Genomic DNA, 10,518 nt, shown 5'->3' with positions numbered 1-10,518 from the left:
TGTGAAGGTCTCTCACCTCCTGGTAATTGGGAATATCGAGGACGTACCTGAGATATTCGTGAAGGTCTCTCACCTCCTGGTAAAAGGGAATATTGAGGACGTGCCTCGCATATTCATGAAGGTCTCTCACCTCCTGGTAAATGGGAATATCGAGGGCGTACCTGAGATATTCGTGAAGGTCTCTCACCTCCTGGTAATTGGGAATATTGAGGACGTACCTGAGATATTCATGAAGGTCTCTCACCTCCTGGTAAAAAGGGAATATCGAGGGCGTACTTGAGATATTCGTGAAATACCGCCGTCGCTGCCGTCGTCGACGCAAGCCGCTGCCTCAATTCCTCCATGGGCGCCGCGAGTAGAGAGAGGTGGGAGAGAGAGAGAGCTGCGAACCGGATGGAACCGGGTCGGGCGCATGACCCGGTTCCCCTAGGGTTTTAGTCGTGCGGGCTGGGAAGGGCCCAATTTTGTTGTGGGCCTGGGCCCTTTCGCCAAAAAAAAAGGGGGGTTTGGGCTTTTACACTTAAAAGAAAAACAGACAAAGGGGCACGGGTAACCCTATTAAATGAACTAATGTCTAAATGGCGATGCGAACCAAGTCTATAATATTTTAATTTAGGTGCTTTGCAATTAATGACTAAATTTTGGGTCCCACAATAGTCTCTTAATCTTTCACGTTGAATCTCCTATCCTTGCGGCACCATCATTTGAAGAGTTTATGGATCGATTTCCAAACAAGAAAGGAAGTTCTCGTGGCTGATGGCTTTGTTCTCCTTGCTTACCATGCGATGCTCAATGCTTTTGGAAATATACGGCGCTGAAAATTATAATATTTCCTTAATTAGTCGACTTATATTGAACAATGGACTGGAAAATGGTGAAGAAATGTGATGACAATTTCTTTCTTTTGGCTTGTTTAGCAGTCATGGAAATAACAACGAGACGGGAAAATCCAAGACTCATAAAAAACTTCAGTTTTTCTTCTCTCTTTTGTGTAAATGCAAGCTGGCGGGCAAACGATTTGCAGAGTATTTTTAATTGTTTGCCAGAGTATTTTTAATAGGGATTGACTTGGTTTGAAGAGGCAGAAGGAAGTAAAAGTTGGTTTAAAGGATAGTGGAATTGATGTAATCATATCTATCCATCGTATCCACTAAAGTCCAAATCCAAATTATTATATGTATGTTTCGAGCATACTTTATAAAACATCGCATAAAACTAACCATCTTCACCTATTCAAAATTGTAATTTACACTATATATAATCTTAAAATCCTATACTTCGGCATCTTTCTAAACAACACTAACTTTTTTCTGGATGTTTTTCCTAGTGAAAAAGACACCCGAATGTTGGGAGTGTGAATGTTGGGAATGTTGGGAGACTGGAAACGAGTAAATACAGAAGAGAGAAGAGAGGAGAGAGGAGCCCATAATAAAAAACATCCACATGACGGGAAAAAAAAAACTGATAACAAATGATAAAGACACCAGATGGGGATGGGCCCACCAAGGGGAAAAGAAAGAGGTGGTGGAGCCCAGCAAAATAGAGAAAGAAAAAAGAAAAGATGAAGAAGAAGATAGAACATGGAGCTGGGGGATAAAATTGCTCAGCTTCTCCAACATTTGTTCCCATTCGGAAAGAGCCAAGCACAAGATCTCTATTGGCTGGCACTATTCTCATTTCTTCATGTTTCCTTAAAATTTGCCAAAAAATTTGCCAAGTACATAAATAGCTATTGTCGCCCATCTCGATTATTATTATTATTTTTTAGTTAAAAAGTTAGTTGATGGATATTACCATATTTACTAGCCCTAGTATATATTTACATGTTTTTATGAGATATATTTTCTTTTTCTTTTTTGGCTATATTTTCGGCATCATGAATCCCACTACCCAAATGGGATTCATGATTTTCTTGAGAAGGACAAATTGGTATTGATTTCCCTGAGAAAACAAGTGGTGGATGAGGCATTCATTCTTCACTCATCCCCCTCCCTTTAGCTCCAATGAACATAAGGCTTTTCATTCCCATGTTGTCACGCCCCGAACCCCGAGACACGTGAACAACCCGCCATGGTCATGTAAATGCGACATTCCCAAGTAGTGTCGCCGACCCCATTTAAATTATTATGCACAATCGGAACGAATTACGAAACCCCTGACAAATAAATTACGGGATAGGACAGTAGGAAAATCAAAGGAAAATCAAATCAAAATCAAACAAACATGCTTTCATACATCATCATCATCATTCCAGGGTTTACATACACCAACAGGATTTAGAGACTATATGCACAAAAAATGGGTCAGAATTTATGTGCATAAAAAAGGGTCAATTTACACAGCATGGATCGGCCCGCCAAAAAAAAGAGGAACAGTCCTAAGACTACTGGTCGGCCCCGTTCGACGATCCCACATCCTCAGGATCTGTCATCCAGGAGGCCGGGGGCGATGCGTTGATCACTCTACCGTTGGGAAGATCCGCCACGCCCTCACCCAAAATGGCATTCATCACAGCCAACGGAATATCCATGCTATCCAGTGGTCCAACCCTAACACCATCGACTCCAAAATGAAACCAAGTCCTAAACATATAAGGTACCCTGACATCCACGGTCACCTGGACCCAGACAATGGACCTAACCAACTGATAGACCCAAGGACTTCCAGGGTCAGGAGCAGTCTGCGTCGTCTGGTCAATCTCCGTTGGCATGCCACTCTGCTTTGAGGGTACTGCCATCTACAGTCCTGTAATATTTTCCCAAAACCGGGATGAGACTTTGTCTTAGCAAGTTCACCCCTCCTAAACCCCTATTGGAAAGTAAATACGCCCCAGAGTAGTCTAGCCACGACATCAAGAAGACTTACCTCGCATTAGCCTTCATCTGCAAGTTAGCACAGTTTATATAATTCAACCACGTGAAATTCTGATAACCAAACAACCGAGGCACAATCATATTATCATAACAATTCCATCACATGGATTGTCTCAATGATCAATCGATTCGGCCGATTACATGTCATTCTAGCAAATCAATTACTGCTTCCAATCACGATCCTATAGAAATGTTTAATAACCAATGGCAATCACGACCCCACTCGGCACAACCTTTAAAAGGTGGTAGATCTCGGCCCGATGGGCACGACCTCTAGTAGGTGGTAAATCACGGCCCGATTGGGCGCGACCTCTATCAGGTGGCAATTCACGGCCTTACTAGGCGCGACCTTTATCAGGTGGCAATTCACGGCCTCACTGGGCACGACCTCTAATAGGTGGTTAATCATGGCCTCACTAGGCACGACCTCTAATAGGTTGTTAATCACGGGTAGTCGCCCATCAATTTCTACACTTAGGATTTTATAAGAATCCATATTTATCGCAATCACACTCAATTTGCCACAACCAATCATCAATTTCAAATTCTAAATGAACAGTAGCGATCGACACGAAATTCTGAGCAATCGGGGTCAAAAATAATTTTTCTGTTTTTTTTAATATTTTAATAATTCCGGTTTATAATATAATATAATATTTTCCAAAATTTTGAAGCAATTAAATAATTCAAAACTAAAATCCTTTTATGTCCCATCAAGACTTAACATTAAATAACCTCTTTTAATCTTAACTAAACATACTTTAATATAAACCAACTTCTTAATCCAATTTATAATTAAATATACTAATATATCCACATAAACTCACTTAATTCAAACTAAACATACTTAGAGCATTATTAACACTCTAATTAGGGTTTAGTGAGGTAAACTCACTTGATTAACTTGTCGCTTAGACCAAAACGACGAGGGCGACGTCGGGATCGACTTTTCCAAAGGCAGGCCTAGCTTTCGGGGCCGGGAAGACGGCCAAAACAGGCCTTAAGTGGGTTGTGAGACCCACTTTTCTTGCTGCACGACGGGGTCGGAGGAGAGGGAGAACGGCGACGGCTAGAGGCGGTAGTGGCGGAGGAGAGGCGTGGTTGTCCAGGCAGTGGCTCACAGCGACGGCTGGTGGCGTGGCTGACAGAGGGCGACGGCGGCAAGCTGCTGTGGACGGGCGAAGCTGCTGGCGCAACGACGGAGGGGCTGAGCGGAGGGAGAGGTGATCGCAAGGTTGGCGAGTGCGGGACGACGCGACGACAACGGCAGCTCGGCACGACGATGACGGACGGCGGGGAAGCGGCGCACGACCGTTGGTTGACGGGTGAGCTCCTCCTTCGCTGGTTTCCTCTCCTTCAAAGACCAAAGGAAGAAGATGATGTTGATAGGTGAGAGGGAAAAACCCCATTTTATGAGGGCCAATGGGCTCTCGCCACTTGTCAACACCCCATTCGCTTGGCTCCCATCAGCATGACATCACCCCTATGATGTCATCTTCCACTATCTCCTCTCCCACAATATTCTTCAATGGGTGCAATATCATTTCTGCCGGGGTCCAAATCCTTGTACATCCAATTTCTTCAATTTTTCTTACAATTCTCTTCTAATTGAATCCAATTAAAATCCACAAAAACTATCCGATGATCCTAATAAGATGTGTGACATAACCGGGCTTTCAACTCCTAAATTCAATCCCAATTTTTACGGTTGAATTCAATCTGGTGCGATTTCAGCGCGCCTAATATACTAAGTAGCTTTTGGGGAAATTTTCTTGCATCCGACCTGAGGGTGATCAGTCCCCAAGTCTGACGAGGTAAAATTCCTTAATTACTTCACTCAATAGACTAGTTCCCTCGTGAGTGGCCAACTTTGAGAGACGAACTACATGCGCAGATGAATTGCCCGACTCAATTGACTAAAAATAAAATTGAGAAAAATCGGGATGTCACACATGTTTCCTATATTTTATAATCAATCAGAACTATTGAGCCCAAAAACTAATGCTAGTTTTAAAAAGATTGATTAAGAAACTTAATATCATATTACATAAAAAGCATGCCATGTCAATCTTATCTCATCGGTTAATGATACGTGTGCATACCATTATTTTTTTTTCCAAGTCTTGATATACATGGCACCATCAACGAAATATTAGGGAGATTGAGACTCCATTTCTTTGCTTGAAAAAGAAAATTAAGAAAACATTTTCTTAGCTTATACCCTTAAAAAATGAATAAAATCAGGAAGATGTATAAAAATTGCCAAATAGGATCAACCAAAAAGAGAACCATAAAAAAGGAAAAAAATAATTGTTGTTATGCTATAATTGAATCCATTAGAATTTTTAGAGCTCAATTGCAATTGTGATTTTCTCTTTTTAAGATTTAAAACTCTAGTTGGAATATCTACATGCATAACTCCCCAATGTATATACAAAAAATAAATTCATTATCCCTTCTTATGTAGGTAAGGAGCATAGGGTTAGGTTTCGAAGCATAATAAGTTTTAATTTTGGGCTACACCACGAACATATTGAAAGGCCAAAATGATAATGCGTGAAAATAAAAATCAATCAATTAATTGAAATTAAAGTAGATAGACATAACACAATTTCTATTCTAATTTCTATTCTAAGAAAATTCACAACTCGTTCGGTGTTATTACATCACAATATAAGTATTGGAAAAAAATTATATCACAATAAATAATAAATAAAAATAAAACAATAGGAAAAAAACCCAAGACAACAAGAGCAGCGGCAAAGTTTAAAGGCTAAAGCTAAACTATGCAAATAATAACTTAGCCATCTTACACTAAGGTTAAAAAGGTTAAAGCTAAACAATGCAAACAAGATAATCACAATCAATGATCCAAGCTTGAAACTATTTCAATGGTCTATTTAGTTTAGTCTCTTAAAACATAGTTTACTTCTTGTTTTTGTTTTTCCGCTTACTTGTGGTGGGCTTACTTGTGGTGAACTGTTTAATCAAAATAAATTCATAAAAAAAAAATTAATTAGGGAGAGAAACTATACAATGGTTTACTTAGAACACTAGTTTTAGTTTAATCAAAACAAATTCATCACTCATCAAAGAGAGAAACTATCCCAATGGTCTAATTAACACTCTGCATGACTTTTTATTTACTTAGAAAAGGTATCCCAATGATCATTTGAACACTGACATTAAGTTTACTTGTTATACCTCAACCAAAGAAACTTTAGTTTAATAAAAAAAAATTCATCAAAAAAAAATTAATCAGGGAAATCCACCAAAGCAAGACCAAAGAGAAACTAGAATTCTATGCCTATTTACAAAAGAATTTTATAAAAATAAAAATTATAGTCACAATTGTCTACACAATGCTGGAATGCTAGAATGCAATGCGTGGAATTGAATGCCTAGAATGATGATGCATGAAAATAAAAATCAATCATTGTAAATAGACATTACACAACGTCTATTCTAATTTCTATTCTATGAAATATATCACAATATATGTACTGGAAAAAAATTATATCATGGTAGAAAAAACAATAGGAAAACCCAAGAAAACAAGAGCGCAGAGTCACCGTGGCATGGCTTGACCATCTTACACTAAGCCTAAAGGTTAAAGCTAAAGGCTAAAGCTAACCTATGCAAACAATTGAGTATACAATCAATGATCCATGCTCCAAACAACATGAAAAATTATCCCAATGGTCTATTTAATTTAGTCTCCCAAAAGATAGCTTACTTCTTGCTTTTCCGTTACTTTTGGTCCACTGTTTAATAAAAAAATCATAAAAAAATAATTATTAAGAGAGAAACTATCTCAATGATTTAGTTAGAATACTGGGCTTGACTTCTTGTTTACTTAAAAAAATTATCACAACAGGGCATATAGTTTACTTGTTATGAGCCTACCAAAGAAACTTTAGTTTAATCAAAATAAATTCGTCAAACAAAAGGATTAATTAGGGAAATTCCATTGCTCTATACTTAGAGTAGTATCTTGACCAACTCTAGATCTAATAGAAGCAAGCCCCACAGCCCCACAGCTAACCCAGTAGCAATAATGGAAGTGGCAGAAATAAGCGAATTCATGATAATTTCCTCACAAAAAGAAAAGAAAAAAAGAATGATACCTTCATCCAATGAATTATGATTTAATTATTCCATCACTAAGATTCATCGAAAGGAAGTCACTACCAACTTTTAATTCAGAATAGGAGGACCAAAGCAAGACCAAAGAGAAACTAGAATCCTATGCGTATTTACAAAAGTTTTATAAAAAGAATTTCTTAAGATATAGTTGCAGCAAGATTAAATTAAATCTATCCAACAGAAAATTCAAGAAATTCATTATAAAAAAAATCTAGAATCACAATTGTCTACAATGCTGGAATGCTAGAATGCATAATCAAATGCCTAAAATAATGCGTAAAACAAAAAATCAATCATTGTAAATAGATATTACACATTTTCATTCTAATTTCAATTCTAAGAAAAGTAAAACCTGCAACTGTGTTTATTACATCACATATTGGAAAAAAATTATATCACAATAAGAAAACAAAACAGTAGAAGGAAACCAAGAAAACAAGAGCTGAATGGCACATCACCCAATTTACCGTCTTGAAGCTTGTTTGGCCATCTTGCCAATTTACTGTCATGAAGCTTGTTTGGCCATCTTACACAAAGGCTAAATGCTAAGGCCAAACTATGCAAACAATAGCTTGGCCATCTTCCACTAAGGCTAAAGGTTTAAACTAATCTATGCTATTTGAGCATACATTTCATTCAAGACCAAACCAAGACAATCAATGATCCAAGCTCCAAACAAGAGATGAAAAATTATCCTAACCGTCTATTTAGTTTAGTCTCCCAAATCATAGTTTACTTCTTGTTTATCATGTTTAATCAAAGTAAATTCATCAAATAAAGAAATTATTTAGGGAGAGAAACTATACAGTGGTCTACTTAGAACACTAGGCATTGTTTTATTTAATCAAAATAAATTTATCAAACAAAAAAATTAATTAGGAGAGAAACTATCCAACACTAGGTATGACTTATTGTTGACTTAGAAAAACTATCCCAATGGTCTACTTTGAACTGAACACTGGGCATTACTTATTGTTTTTTTTTTTTTTGGTAAAGGTAAAGGTAATATAGCTTTGGACAAATATACAAGACCAGCTCCAAAGCTGACACTCTTAGGGCGCTACGCATAGAGAGTGTTAGGGAGCCGAAACAAAAAGATTACAAAGAAGAAAAAGAGACAAGCACAAGCAAGAAGCAAAGACCAACAGGTCACAAGCGAAAAGAAAAAAACGCTAAACAAAACCTCAGCCGCCTAAGGAGAAGGCCAAGGGCCAGACACCCAAGGAGGGGAGGAGAAAAGATTGGTCTTCATCCGGATCTACGCATTCTCCTCACGATCATCGAAGATGGAAGGGTCGAAGCCCCAGTTTCTCTGAAGCCTTCTATTTCTTGAGGTATTCAGGACATCAGAGAAGGTGAGAGCTTTGTCCTTTACCATCTTGATAATGTGATTTTTCATTGCATCAAGAACCACCGCTTTGTCGCGGAATATGATAGAATTCCTCTCCTTCCAAATTAAGTAGCACATGGCAGCAAAAGAGTAGCGAGCTAAGTTGTGAAAGAAATCATTGCCCTTTAGGAAGGAGGTAGCCCATTGGAGATTCTCCTTCCACGGCCTAGGGTGCCAAGGAAGGTTGCATTGAGTAGCCCAAAAATAAGCAATGGAAGCCGATATGTGGCAATCAAAAAACAAGTGATCTGGGCATTACTTATTGTTTACTTAGAAAAACTATCCCAATGGTCTACTTAGAAAAACACTGTGCATATAGTTTACTTGTTATGTGTCTACTGAAAAAACTTGAGTTTAATCAAATAAATCTAGGTTTTCTACTTAGAACATTGGGAATGACTTATTGTTTACTTAGAAAACTATCCCAATAGTAGACCATTGGGCATGACTTATTGTTTATTTAGAAAAACTATCCTAATGGTCTACTTAGAACACTTGGCGTATAGTTTACTTGTTATGTGTCTACGGAAGAAACTTGAGTTTAATCAAAATAAATCTAGGTCTTCTACTTAGAACATTGGGAATGACTTATTGTTTACTTAGAAAAACTATCCCAATTGGGCATATAGTTTACTTGTTATGTGTCTACCGAAGAAACTTTAGTTTAATCAAAATAAATCTAGGTCTTCTACTTAGAACATCAGGAATGATTTATTATGACTTATTGTTTACCTAGAAAAACTATCCTAATGGTCTACTTACATCAAGACTTATTGTACTTAAAAAAATTATCCCAATGGTCTAATTAGAACAATGGGCATATAGTTTACTTGTTATGTGTCTACCGAAGAAACTTGAGTTTAACCAAAATAAATCCAGGTCTTCTATTTAGAACATTGGGAACGACTTATTGTTTACTTAGAAAAACTATCCCAATGGTCTACTTAAAACACCGGGCATGACTTATTGTTTACTTAGAAAAACTATCCTAATGGTCTACTTAGAACACTGGCGTATAGTTTACTTGTTATGTGTCTACGGAAGAAACTTGAGTTTAATCAAAATAAATCTAGGTCTACTTAGAACATTGGGAATGACTTATTGTTTAATTAGAAAAACTATCCGAATGGTCTACTTAGAACACTGTCATGACTTATTGTTTACTTAGAAACACTATCCCAATGGTCTACATAGAACACTGACTTATTGTTTACTTAGAAAAACTATTTCAATGGTCTACTTAGAACACTGGGCATATAGTTTACTTGTTATGTGTCTACCGAAGAAATTTGAGTTTAATCAAAATAAATCTAGGTCTTCTATTTAAAACATTGGGAATGACTTATTGTTTACTTAGAAAAACTATCCCAATGGTCTACTTAAAACACCGGGCATGACTTATTGTTTACTTAAAAAAACTATCCTAATGGTCTACTTAGAACACTGGCGTATAGTTTACTTGTTATGTGTCTACCGAAGAAACTTGAGTTTAATCAAAATAAATTTAAGTCATCTACTTAGAACATTGGGAATGACTTATTGTTTACTTAGAAAAAATATCCCAATGGTCAACTTAGAACACTGGCATGACTTATCGTTTACTTAGAAAAGTCTACTTAGAACACTGGGCATATAGTTTACTCGTTATGTGTCTGTTATGTGTCTACCGAAGAAACTTGAGTTTAATCCAAATAAATCTAGGTCTTCTATTTATTTAGAACATTGGGAATGACTTATTGTTTACTTAGAAAAACTATCCCAATGGTCTACTTAGAACACTAGCATGACTTATCGTTTACTTAGAAAAGTCTACTTAGAACACTGGGCATATAGTTTACTCGTTATGTGTGTCGTTATGTGTCTACCGAAGAAACTTGAGTTTAATCCAAATAAATCTAGGTCTTCTATTTATTTAGAACATTGGGAATGACTTATTGTTTACTTAGAAAAACTATCCCAATGGTCTACTTAGAACACTAGCATGACTTATCGTTTACTTAGAAAAGTCTACTTAGAACACTGGGCATATAGTTTACTCGTTATGTGTTTGTTATGTGTCTATCGAAGAAACTTGAGTTTAATCCAAATAAATCTAGGTCTTCTATTTAT

Source organism: Eucalyptus grandis, chromosome 7 (assembly GCF_016545825.1).
Source record: "Eucalyptus grandis isolate ANBG69807.140 chromosome 7, ASM1654582v1, whole genome shotgun sequence".
NCBI classification, from domain to species: domain Eukaryota; kingdom Viridiplantae; phylum Streptophyta; class Magnoliopsida; order Myrtales; family Myrtaceae; genus Eucalyptus; species Eucalyptus grandis.
The sequence above is the reverse complement of the archived record's forward strand: the minus strand, read 5'-3'. Positions refer to the sequence as shown.